We start from the raw sequence: 13,899 nt of genomic DNA on the forward strand, positions 1-13,899 counted from the left end.
CTGTAGAGGAGAAGACAAGGGTAAGATTAAAAAGTGAGGAAACTCAAACTGAAATCAGGAAAACTATAAATGAGTCAATAAAAAGGAAATTTTAAATCAACAAATTCAATCACAGGAAGTTCATCAAGCTCATACATGGGTTTCAGTACACACAGACATGTGCACTGACTACGGTTCAGCCTCCGTGTCACTTACATGTGAGATTTTTCTCTACAGAAAGTGAGATTGTTTACTTTTGACATAATTAAGGTCAGATGAAACTGAGACAAATTTGAAACTGAGACAAATTTGTCAAGATCAAGAGAGGTAATAGTGCCACTCTATTCTGCTTTGGAACATTGTGTCCAATTCTGGGCACCACAATTTAAAAAGGATGTTGAGAAACTAGAGTATGTCCAAAGGAGGGCATCGAATATGGTGAAGGGTCTGGAAACCCATGTCCTATGAGGAACAACTTAGGGAGCTGGGGATGTTTAGCCTGGAGAAGAGAAGGTTAAGAGGTGATATGATAGCCCTGTTTAAATACTTGAAGGGATGTCATATTGAGGAGGGAGCAAGCTTGTTTCCTGCTGCTCCACAGACTAGGACCCAGGGCAATGGATGCAAGCTCCAGGAAAAAGAGATTCCACCTCAACATTAGGAAGAACTTCCTGAGATTAAGAGGTGTTCGACAGTGGAACACACTCCTTCCTTGGAAATTTTAGTGGATTCTCCTTCCTTAGAGGTCTTTAAAAAAGGCTGGATGGCCATCTGTCGGGGATGCTTTGATTTAGATTTCCTGCATGGCAGGGGGTTGGACTGGATGGCCTTTGCGGTCTCTTCCAACTCTATGATTCTATTTTTGTCCTGCCATTTCCAGGTCTATTCCAGGGGCACTGGAGATGCTTTGGTTGTCACTTCAATATACTGTACAAAACTGAACAAAGTTACCACTCTCTATTGTTGATAACCCAATGCAACTTCCCCGTCTAATAATAATAACAATAACAACAACAACAATAGAATATTTATTTATATCCCACTTCTTCCGTTTTGGGGATTGAAGTGGGTAACAACAAGATTATACATAGTACAAAGAATAATAAAACAACAAGACCCACCTGAATCCCCACACCTTACCCTCCCTTCCTAAAATATAGAATTAAGTTAAAAAATCATAAGTAGATAGTAACAGCTTCAAAAAGTAATAATAATAATAATAATAATAATAATAATAATAATTTTATTTATATCCCACCTCTCCAAGCAGATCGAAGTGGCTAACAATAATAAAATAACATTAAATTAAACAAATGTCATTAATCTGCGTCAGTTTTGCGATGCAATTTTCATACCTGAAAACAGTACTATTCAGTTGCTTTAGTCAACTTTTTCAAACACAGGGGTTTTGTTAGTGTCCTACAGAGTTGTGTTTTTCCCTTGAGCATGCACAGAGTTTATTTCCCGCCCTACTGCACCCACATCACTGAGCCTCCCAAAATAAGTAATGTTTGGGTAGGCTACAGGTTTCCAGAAATGAACCACCCTTTCTTGCTGTACCCTAGGGTTGTACAATATACTAGGAAATACCTGGGAGTAGACAGCATCGGTGTATCGTCCAAGTAGGGCTGGACCCCTGCAAGCCGCTCAAGACATATGAGTTCGACACAGTGGACAGCTCAGCCAATCATAAGGCAGAGGTCACCACAAGGTATGGTAGGCCATGGCCAACTCTCCAATAGCCCTGTATGGCTTAGTCCAGATGGTCAGAAAGACCATTACAGTGAGCCCTTCGTATCCACTGGGTTTGATTCTAAAACCCATGGATTCTCAAGTCCCATTATATGCAATGGGGTGGTGTTATTATTATTACAGTGGACCCTTGGTATCCACTGGGATTCAGTTCTGTGGATACCCAAATCCATGGATGCTCAAGTTCCATTAAAAATAATAGAGAGTAAAATGGTGTCCCTTCTACAAAATGGCAAAGCAATCTTGTAGCACCTTGTGGTGTAGGGGTTTGAGCACTGGACTATAACTCTGGGGACCAGGGTTCACTTTCCAGCTTGGCCATAAAACCCACTGGGTGACCCTGGGCAAGTCACATACTCTTGGCCTCAGGGGAAGGCAGTGGCAAACCTCCTGAAGAAATCATCCAAGAAAACCCCTTGGGTTGGAAACGACTTGAAGGTACTCAGTAACAACAGAATCTTTGTGACTGACTGAGGTCCAAAACACACTGCAGAAATAATCCAGTTTGAGACCTCTTTAACTGCCCTAGCTCAGTTCTAGGGAGTTCTGGGAACTGTAGTTTTGTGAGACATTTCGCCTTTTATGTCAGAGCGCTTAAACTACAGTTCCCAGGAACGGAGCCAAGGCAGTTAAAGTGGTCTCAAACTGAGTTCATTCTGCAAAGTGTTTTGGAGCTGTGTGAAAGAGATTGTGGCATGAGTTTTCGTAGACTTTGAGAGTTGCACAGACTTGGGCCAAGTCACATTCTCTCAGCCTCAGAGGAAAGCAGTGGTAAAACCTCCTCTAAAACCTGTGATAGTAAGTCAGTGTTGACTTTAAGATCCATAATAGGAACAAGAAGGAGAGTGGGACTTCTAAATTCTCAACTGGGAGAGATGGATAGTTTATTCTTATTTTGCTCTTATATAGGATGGGGAATACTCCCGATTCAGCATCTGATAACCTGAGTTTCCATTGTGCTGCTGATCGTCTTCCCAAACAGACATTGGGTCATTCCAATACCAATAGCCTTGATGAGACATAGGCTGCCCTTTACTTACATGTCAACATCCTTCCCATAACCAGGATGGTCTGGATCCATAGAACATTTGAGTATTTCTGAAGCCAGGTAGCCAGGAGTCCCACAGATCTCTATGGGATGGAAGAAAGGAAAGGAATTTGCTTTTGGTTGTAGACCAGTGGAGATAAAATACAAAATGCTATATAAGAAGTACAAAATACAACACAGCATAAAATGTAAGTGCAATGTACAATAGAATATTCTGAGAAATCTGTTATTATTATTATGATTAGTATTGTTGTTTTGTGCCTTCCAAATCCTAACTTATGGTGATCCTAAAGGGACCCTATAATGGGGTTTTCTTGGCCAAATTTGTTCAGAGGAGGTTTGCTTCCCATGAGTCTGAGAGAGTGTGACTTGCCCAAAGTCACACAAAGAGTTTCATGGCTGAGCTGGGAATCGAACCCTATTTTCCAGAGTCGTATTGCTGAGTGCCTTCAAATAATTTCCAACTTATAAAGACCATCTCACAGGGTTTTCTTGGCAAGATGTATTCAGAGGTGGTTTTGCCTTGGCTGTCTTCGGAGACTGAGAGAGCGTAACTTGCCCAAAGTCACCTGTGGGTTTCCATGTCTGAGCAAGGATTCAAACCGTGGTCTCCAAAGTACCTTTCAGTTTCTCGTTTTCCTTCAGCTGGCAAGAGAAGCCAAAGTCGGACAGTATGATGTTCATGTTGTCGCCGAGAAGGATGTTCTCCAGCTTGAGGTCTCTGTGGACGATGTCTGTGGAATGGAGGTACTGGATCACTTCCAGAAGGGCCCACATGATCTTCCTGCCAAAGGAAGGTAAAAAGATGTTTCCAAAGCTTGGACTCAACACATGCGTTCCCCGTTTGAAAGGGAAGGACCCCAAATGGTTGACCTGGTTTCCTTCTCACTTAAGGTCACTTTTTCTGTGAGATAGTCAAAGAGTTACCCTCTCTTCATTCTGCATTCAGGGAGCGGAGGGGGGGGGGGAGAGAAGAAAAACTCCATATTAAAAATAATCTGAACAAGGATGATAGGAACAGAGCTTGGAGCAATCACATTCTTTCAGGATTACAGCTCCCAGAATCCCCACTAACCATACTCCCATTAAATGCCTTTAATGGGAATTTCAATTTCCAATAATCATTTGCTGGAGCACATGGATGCAGATCTGTCTTTACTGCCTCCTTGGCTTGCTTTCTTTGGCTAGGAAATACAGGCTGAGTCCCTCTTATCCAAAATGCTTGGGACCAGAAATTTCAGATTTGTTCAGATTTTGGAATATTTGCATATACAGTAGTCTCAATTATCCGACATAAACGGGACCGACTGCTTGTCGGATGACCGAAAATATGGGATCATCCAATGACGGCACGTGTGCACATGCACACGCACCACCATTGGGGACAGTGGCTCCCTTGGGGCTGAAGGACTCCTTCAGTCCAAAGGGAGTCCTGGTTTCCCTCAGCTCTAAGGAAAGCAAGCCGCCGGGGAGGGGACCAGGCCAAGGCCAGAGTCCCTTCCTCGGCAGCCTGGTTTCCCTCAGCTCAAAGGGAGCTCCACAGAGCTCCCTTCCAGCTGAGGGAAAGCTAACGCCGGCGGGGCTTTGGCCCCCTTCTCTCCAAAAGGAGCCCAAGAGCTTCCTTTGGAGGGAAGGCTAGTGCCGGCGGGAAGGGTCGGATAATCCGGAATGTCGGATTAGTGAAACTCAGATAACTGAGACTCTACTGTATATATATAAGGAGATACCTTGGAGATGGGACCCAAGTCTCAACACAACATCCATTCATGTTTCATGGACGCCTTATACATAAATCCTGGACTACATTTGTAATAATTTTGTGCACAAAACAATTTCTGTAAACTGAACCATCGGGAAACATCTGTGGAAATGGTTTTTTGGAAGATTTCGGAGTTTGGAATCGCGGCTAGCGGGGACTCAAACCTGTACCGTTTTTTATAAGCATCTCGTTCTACCCATGTTTTGTTGCTCTGGGATTTCTTTCAAAGCGAAGCACTCTCCAGTTAGGACTGGAGTTCTGAGGGGCATAAAAATAGACTCCAAACCCTTAAGCAAAGGTAACAAAGAAACCTGAGCCATCGGCCCAAGAAGAGCAGAAAGCCAGAAGAGGAGGGATGTGGAACAGCTATTGCAACAACAACAGCTCAGTCCAGTCCTGCTTCCTACTTTCTGCCATGGTCAAGCAGAGGTTTCTGAGACAATGATGAGGATGCGAAGGGAACAGTCCGATCCCACTGTCTCTCCCCAGCCTATTTTATTCAAATGTAGACTGCTTTGGTACAAGGAGGTTTCATTTAGCCAGTATTTCCCATCATTAACCAGTGATTGTGCCTTCCATGGCTTTATCTCCTCTCCAAAGTTGGGCAGCAGCCACGTTCATTCTAAACAAACACAGCATTGGTACTTACAGGTCAAAGGTCAGGAAGAAGAAGGTATGGGATTCAAAGCTGTCTTTCAACTGGACTGGAAATAAAACACGAGACTTTAATAATGAGCCAAGGAGATCGCGTTGCAAAAAATACCCAAACCCCATCCAAAACCTGCCCTCCCCGCTTTGCAAACGCAATGGGAACTTTGTTGGAAAGTTGGAGAGGAAAAAGACGGCCACTTTAACTGCCGTGGCTCCATGCTATCACAGGTTTAATGCCGTTTGATGCTGCTTTAACTGCCAGGGGTCCATGAAATGGATATGTAGTTTTGTGAGATATTCACAGGCCAAAACATGTTGGGCTTTTCAGAGAAATAAACAGTTGACCATCCAATGACATGTGAAGTTTGTCTTCCTTTTACTTCCTACAATTACAGGATTTTATCTTGTTTGCATTATCCGAACCAGATAAAACCTTCTAGAGTCTTGGCATGCAAAACCTATCATCACCAGCCAATGGGCCACAGGACAAAATTCTGCAACTTAAGCCTGCAGCCTGATTTTAATAATAGAATAGAGTGGTTTTCACTCAGTTAACTCAGCAGGGAAGAGGAAAGGACTGAAGGAGGTGAGTTCTTGCCCTTCCCAGTAGCTTCAAGCAAAAGCAAACTGCTGCAGCCTCTCCTAAGTTGTGTGTTCTTCTTCATTAATAATTTTTTGCCATCCTGACCACATTCAAATACTACTTGGCCACACATGTACCCGATGTTCATCTATGAAATGTGAAGGGTATATTATCTCTGCAATTCCGTGTCCAAAGAACAATTGTTTACTTTTGCATGCACTTTTGCAGTAAAGTACTTTGTTGCTAAGAGGCTGTCCAGTTAAACTGTCAGATTATGTTACCAAAAACAAGTTATTTTTGTCAGATTTATGAAGAAACTTGGGAATCTGAGAATTTTCTGATCAACACCAAACTGAGCAGACTCCTCATCCATCCCTAATCCTGTCCTGGGCCCTGTGTTGCCCACCAAGCCACATAATAAGTGTAATTTGTGTGGTCCTCCAGAGGTTGATGAACTATAATTCCTAGCCTTCCTTTTCATTAGCTACACTGACTGATGGGAATTACAGTCCAATGATGCCTGCTGGACTGCATGATTCATACCCTCACACTATGTATTAATATTCAGTAATGACAGAAACTCTTTCCTAACCACAGTTGCCACAGAGCAATAGCAGGAGGATAATCTATTTGTCACTTACACACTCTTATGGCTGTGAGACACAAAGAAAACAGGACAGGTGGGTTCTAGAAGGGTGACCCTTAGTGCTACCTTAGTACTACCAGTCACAAAACCTTTTCGAGCAAAGATAGACAACTGTTAGGATCAAGGAGCACCACTGGCCCCCAGAAGGCCTTCAAGGAAGCTACATAGACACACACATGAATACACGCACCTTCTGAAAAAAATTCAAAACATGTTGGCTCCCAAATGCCCTCTAGTGGGCATGGGGGCATTTTACCACTGCCTCCCTCTCAAGTTATATTAGGCATGTGAGTCATCATGAATTTTGGATATTTATATATGTATGTCATCCCAAAGCTTTAAAAATACAGAATAACATGAATAATGATTAATAATAATAATAATAATAATAATAATAATAATAAATTGACAGTAATGACAAAATAATAAATGAAATATTATACAACTGTTTAATATATCAAGGCAAGGAGAAAATACTGTTGTGGTGGTGTTGTGCCTTCAAGTCATTTCCAACGTATGGCAACCCTGAGGCAATTCTATCACATGATTTTGTTTGGGATTTTTTTGGCAAGATTTGTTCAGGCAGGGATTTTCCCTCTCTGAGGCTGAGACAGTGAGACTTGCCTAAAGTCACCCAGGGGGGTTCCATGACTGAGCAAGGATTTGAACCCTGTTCTCCACAGCTGTAGTCAAATACTCAGAAACATATGAAGTATATATGAATAATTATTAAATAGTTCATATTAAATACAGCGCACCCACATTATAAGCGGCTTGAGCTTATGCACAAAGCTGTACAGAGCTGCACGCAGGGCGCAAGGAGCGGCACATCCCATTTGAACGAATGGGCCGTGCATGCCGCCATGTGCAAGAACATACGCGATATTTGGCTATCGAGCATACATTATATTTGGCTTACGCGGGGGGGGGGGGGGGGGATGGATTCCCTGTGTAAGCCAAAGGGTGCACTGAGTTTAAAGGGCTCAAACAGACAGGCCAAAAAAGCTGCTTCAAGTAATTTAGAACGTTGCTGTTTAAATACTGCATGAGTCCTAAGAGGCCGGAAGCCGCACCAAAGCAACACTCCAGTCCTAAGGACTAGAGTGCAGCTTTGGTGCAGCTTCTGGCCTCTTAAGAAGTTTGTGTCATTTACACAGCATACCTCCAAAGTGACCGAAAACAGCTTTATTTTTGCCTGTCTGTTCGGGCCCAAAAGCCACAGGAATCTTAGTGGATCTGATCTTCAAATCCTTGGTGTCTGATTATGATATGGGTTTGGCTCAGCCCCTCTGCTTAGTCTTTTGGGGCCTCAACACCCCATCTTTCTCTTCCAGGGTCCATGCAGACTGGATGGCCCTGCCAAAGTAATGATCCTTTTGTCCCAACATTTCAGGGGGAAGGTGAGCCAACTGGCTGCTAATTCATCAAGGAACCTTTTACACTAGCCATTTCCAGCCCTCTGGGGCTACTTCCAACAGTAGTCAACTCCAGGGAGAAAACTATGAGGCCCAGTCACCCCACAGTCTGCACCCATTGTCAGCAGCTTCTCTGACAGGTCATTTTTCCCCTCTTCTGTACTGAGTCGGAAATGGGAGCTCATTGTCCAAAGCTAAGTGTGGCTGGAAGAGGACCTATCCATCCCACAACTGGGCTGTTCCACCAGGAAGAATCAGGCCATTGTTACACTTTCCCCACTTCCTAGGCAGAGGTCACTTGAAAGATTTAGGAGCCCATTGTCAGCTGGGAAGACAGAAGAACAGAGTTAATCAGCAATGCCTAGAATTCCAAGGAGGCCATTTCCTACATTTGACTTTAGCTTTGAATATCAAAGGATTTATAAGTCACCAATCTGGGAGAAAGATTTCATCTCCATTTCTCACTGGGGTGTTTTCTTTGGGAATTGTGAAACCAGACAGCTTCTGAAGAGGCACAGATTATTAGATTTGTTATCAAGGTGACTCACAACAGGAAAATCCACAATGAAAAAGGAGCCAACAAACAAAATAGGATGATCTAAAAATCAAACAAGAAGGGGGAGAAGGGGGAAATAACTAGCTCAAATAGTGTTAGGATTAAAGTACAGGTTAAAAGACAGAGGGGTAGAATAAAGAAACCCAAAGGCCTCTTTAATGAAGAAGTTCTGCTTTTCTCCTCTGCTGACTGAAGGCTATGAGAGGAGCAAAGATGAGTTGCTTTCAGCAGGGAGTTCCAAAAATTTGGGTGCAGCAACTGAGAAGGCCCACTTTTGAGGTCCAGCCAAATATATACATCAAAGTTTGGCTGAAGGAAGAGGAAGACCTTCAGCAGAAGATTTTAACAGCTGCAGTGGTGGATAGTGGCTGACTGTTAGTGGGACAGTAAATTTGCTCCAGGTTTTATTTTAAAGGTGCTGGGTTTATTTTGGGGGACAGAGGTCAGCAAGCTCCATCCCAGCCCAAATTTAAACCCAGCTTGGATTCACTACTCCACTGAAACAGAAACCACCGGAAGGGAAAATAAAGTCCTTCAGATACTGTATATGTCTTTTAAGCTATTTAGGAATTTGTAACTCATAACCAGAGAGCTAGTATGGTGTATTGGTTTGAGCGTTGGACTATCACTCTGGTGTGTGTTTTTAAAATATGTTTTTACCTTGAGATTCAGTTCCAACTGCATCTGGAGCCTGCAGCTGTAACTGGATGATCATTGTCTCTATTGCTCAGGGACAATTTTAGTTGCACTCCCGACCCCAGTTTGGAGAAACCTATACTTTAGCTTCTAAGATTTATATTGCATACATGAAAAATGCAAAAAGGGAAGCTTAATTCAAGTCAAAGTCTTGCTTAAACGTGGAAAACAAAAAGGAACATAAAAGGAAAACCAAGCAGACAATAAGATATGGGGGAGAAAAGAGTTTAGAGGAACTTCTTGCTAATCACATCAAGACCTCCTAAAAAATCAGAAGGAGAAAACGGATTCTGATATTAGCAGAAAACAAAGAAAACTTGGGCAAGTCATATTCTCTCAGCTCAGGGAAAGGCAATGGCAAACCTTCTCTTACCAAGAAAACTGCATGATCAGTTGGCCTTAGGGTCACCATAAATTGGAAATTACTTGAAGATGCACAACAACAACAACAACAACAACAACACTATTGTTGGACCCTATGGCTGGTCTAGAAGAATGTCAGATTTATTAGGCCATCAAGAGAGGCAGACACTTCCATGTCAATGGGATGGTAGGATTCGATCCAAATTTTATAGCAGCTGTCCAAGATGCTAACCTATTTGAAACCTAAAGCATATTCCACCATGTTAAAGGCACCAGCTGCCATTGTGCTCCTATCACAAAATGCTTCATTCAAGCATTTTCCCCTAAAAAAATTACAGGCTTCTTTGACCTGCAAACACTTGACCTCACTCCTTCTACTTTTGGCTGTGTCTAGAGGAGTCTAGTATCTTTGCTCAGTCCTACCTTTCCCCAGCTTTAAGAGTGCCCTGATTTATTGAAAATGTCCAAAACTGATCTGAGCATTGGACTAGGACTTCTGGAGACCAGGGTTTGATTCCCAGCTGGGCCATAGAAACCCACTGGGTGACTTTGAGCAAGTCACACTCTCTCAGCCTCACAGGATGACAACGGTAACCCACCCACCCCCGAAGAAGAAATCTGCCAAGAAAATACCATAATAGGGTTTCTTTTGGGTCACCATAAGTCAGAAACCACTTGAAGGCACACAACATCAATAAAGCATAAACTCAGTTCAAGGGAGAGTGTGTGTGCCTATGTGAGTCTGTATGTATTTTCCTATATACCCTCGGTAGTTCCTGTTTCAGACAGGCAGGCAGTTCCTTCTGAGTTTTATTCCAGATTATTTGGGGCATCGGCTTCAGAACCTTGGATAGCTCTGTTAAATCTTGGGAGTGCATCTACACTGCAGAAATAAATGGAGTTTGATACCACTTTCAACACTGTTGCTCCATCCTATTTATGGAATCCTGGGGTTTGTAGCTTGTAGTCTTTAGTCTTCTCTGTCAAAGAGTGACAGTGCCTCACCAAACTACAAATCCCAAGATTCTGTAGGTTGGAGCCATGGCAGTTAAAGTGGTATGAAAGTGCATTATTTCTGTAGCGATAGCAATAACAGCTACATTTCTATACCACTTATCAGTTCGCTTAAGCACTCCCTAAGTGGTTTAATATGTGTGAGCCAATTGCCTCCAATATGCTGGGTACCCATTTTACTAACCTACGAAAGGATGGAAGGCTGAGAGGACCTTGGAGCCCTGCCTGGGATCAAACTCACAACCTTGTGGCTGCAGTACTGGCATTTAACCACTGCGCCACAATGTAGATGCGCCCTGGGATAGAACCCAGAGTAGATTTATCATGACCCCCGATACAGAAACCATTATCCTACCTTGCCCTACTTACTGAAGAAGTAGGTTTTTACTACAGCTTAGTGGCCATTGTTAGAACAAAACTTTGGCCTTACTCAGCAAGGTTAACCTTACAAGTGTGTAGAAGTCAAAGACATAGCCATGTCAGTCTGGAAAATCAGTACAGAAAGGGATCTTGTAGCACCTTTGAGACTAACTGAAAGAAAGAGGTTGGTAGCATAAGGTTTCATAGACTTGAGCCTAGTAGGCTCAAAGAAGTAGGCTCAAGTCGATGACAGCTCATGCTACCAACTTCTTTCTTTCAGTTAGTCTCAAAGGTGCTACAAGATGTCTTGCATATTTACAAGTGTTTGAGTGTTTGTTTTTCAAACCCAGGGACTGTTATTCTTCACTTATTGGGTCCTGTTATCAACATATTCACGTAAAAGCAGATTTTAGTCTCATGCAGAATTTCCACAACACTCAAGGTTCCATCGAACCATTCTGGGACCACAAGAGAATTTACTTTAATGAGTTCCAAAAGGGGTTATTTACTCCTCCAATAAATCCAATTTTTGATCACTTTCCTGAGGGAATTGACTCTCCTGGCAGATAATTATGACAGCAAAGCAAACAACAAGCAAACTTTGGATATTAAGTTTGCAACACCTATGTAATCAGCTTAACTAACCTAAGGGGATATAGGCCCAAAGTGAGTGATCAGAATAAAACAGAAATGTAGTTATTCTAATGAAGGAAAGCTAAAATAGCTTGTTTGCCGGGGGGGGGGGGGGAAGTTGTTCTAGACATTAAACTGTTTTTATTGCTATGATAATAATTGATGATTACAATAATGATGGCATTAATTTGGAGAAAATAATAAACAATGGGAAAAAACAGCTGAGTTATTTGGACCATGGCTATTGAAACCATTAGGTTGGAATGCTGAAATTGTGTCAATATAAACTATACAGGCTGAGTCTCCCTTTTCTGAAATGCTTGGGACCAGAAGCATTTGGGATTTCAGATTTTTTGGGATTTTGGAATATTTGCATATACACAGCAAGATATCTTGGGGATGGGACCCAAGTCCATACATGGAATCCATTCATGTTTCATATACATCTTATATGCATAGCCTGAAGGTAATTTTATACACAATATTTCTTTAATAATGTTGTGCATGACAAAGTTTGCATACACTGAACCATCAGAAAGCAAAGGTGTCACTATCTCAGCCACCCATCTGGACAATTTTGGATTTTAAAGTATTTCAGATTTCAGAATGTAGAGAGATCCTTGAGACTAGCTTTGGGACTAACTGAAGGAAAGAAGTTGGCAGCATGAACTTTCGTAGACTAAAGTCTACTTCCTCAGATGCATATGGGTTTTTAAGAAACCCTAGAACTGGGCCTTTCACATGAGGACCACACCTGTGTGTTGGGGTGTAAATAACCCAGCCAGTGTGGTGCAGTGGTTTGAGCATTGGACTATCATTCTGGAGATTGGGTTTTGATTCCCCCTTCACCTTAGGGTCCCCATAAGTCAGAAATGGCCTAAAGGCACCTAAGAACAATTTGATTTGATCAACAACAATATCTGATCACATTTTCTTTGAGTATTTCCCACAAACTCAGCACATCAATGGTAGTTGTTGTGTGCCTTTAAATCATTTCTGCCTAATAGTGGCCCTAAAGCAAACCTATCATGGGATTTTTCTTGGGAAGAATTGTTCAGCGGAGGCTTGCCATTGCTTTCTGCTGAGGCTGACAGCATGTGATTTGCCAAAGGTTACTCAGTGCATTTCATTGTCAAGCTGGGAGAATATAAACTGGAAGGGATGACATGTGACATTTACCTGTGATATTCCAATACACACCCCTGCAGTGTAGAGCCACTGTTGCGCCTAACAGAAATTTATAATAAACCTTGATGCTCAAGATTCAGCTAAAATATTTAAGAAACAGGAGCCCTTTATTCAACCTGTGGCAACCCCACACTGAGTGGACTTGGCTTCAGCAAGGTTACTGTAGTATATGCATTCTAACCATTAGCCCTTGGGCCATACAGAGATGGAAGGTGACAGGGCAGGAGATCATAGAATCATACAATCATAGAATCATAGAGTTGAAAGAGACCACAAGGGCCATCCAGTCCAGCCCCATTCTGCCATGCAGGAAATCTCAATCAAAGCATCCCCAACAGATGGCCATCCGGACTCTGTTTAAAGACCTCCAAAGAAGGAGACTCCACCACTCTCCGAGGGAGTGTGTTTCAATTCCACTGTCAAACAGCTTTTACTGTCAGGAAATTTCTCCTAATATTGAGATGGAATCTCTTTTCCACTAATCTGAATCCATTGCTATGGGTCCTACTCTCTGGAGCTGCAGAAAACAAGCTTGTTCCACCCTCAGTATGAAACCCTTCAAATAGTTAAACAGGGCTATCATATCAGCTCTTAACAGTCTCTTCTCCAGGCTGAGAATCATGAATAATGGACTTGACATGTGGTCTGCTTTGCTTTTTTGAGTTATGCGATGTAGATGGCCACCGCCCTGGGCCCTGAATTATGACCAGAGACCCTATCATGCTACATAATGTAGCACTATGATTCCACTTTATCCACAGCTATATCCTGTCAAATCTTGAGGCTTGTAGTTTGGTCAGAGACACCACACAGGACCACTCTGGGAGAGAACTCTAAGGGCCCCTCCTTGAACTCCAAATCCCAGGACTGAACCAGGGCAGTTAATGTGGAATTGTAATGAGAACCAGCATGGAGGAGTGGTTTGAGGGTTAGAATACAATTCTGGAGATCAGGGTCCAATTCCCAGATTGGCCATGAAACCCATTGGGTGACTTTGGGCAAGTCACACTCTCTCAACCTCAGGGAAAGGCAATGGCAAACCTCCTCTGAATAAATCTTGCCAAGAAAACCCCATGATAGGCTTGCCATAAGTCAGAAATGATTTGAAGACACACAACAACAACAAAGTGCTATAATTCCATTGTGTAAATGGGCGCCTTGGTTTTTTTAATGACATATTTTTAATTAAGTTTTTAAAAATACAGTTAAACAGTTCAGTTGGAAAAGGGGGGGGAGCTTTTCTATGACTAAAATGA

General features: G+C 42.5%; 1 pseudogene; it reads right to left on the minus strand.

Moving 5' to 3' along the window:
• Window positions 1-2,767: 2,767 nt before the first annotated feature.
• Window positions 2,768-9,104, minus strand: LOC121920497 (annotated as a pseudogene).
• Between the last annotated feature and the right edge of the window lie 4,795 nt (window positions 9,105-13,899).

Source organism: Sceloporus undulatus, chromosome 2 (assembly GCF_019175285.1).
Source record: "Sceloporus undulatus isolate JIND9_A2432 ecotype Alabama chromosome 2, SceUnd_v1.1, whole genome shotgun sequence".
Classification (NCBI taxonomy): domain Eukaryota; kingdom Metazoa; phylum Chordata; class Lepidosauria; order Squamata; family Phrynosomatidae; genus Sceloporus; species Sceloporus undulatus.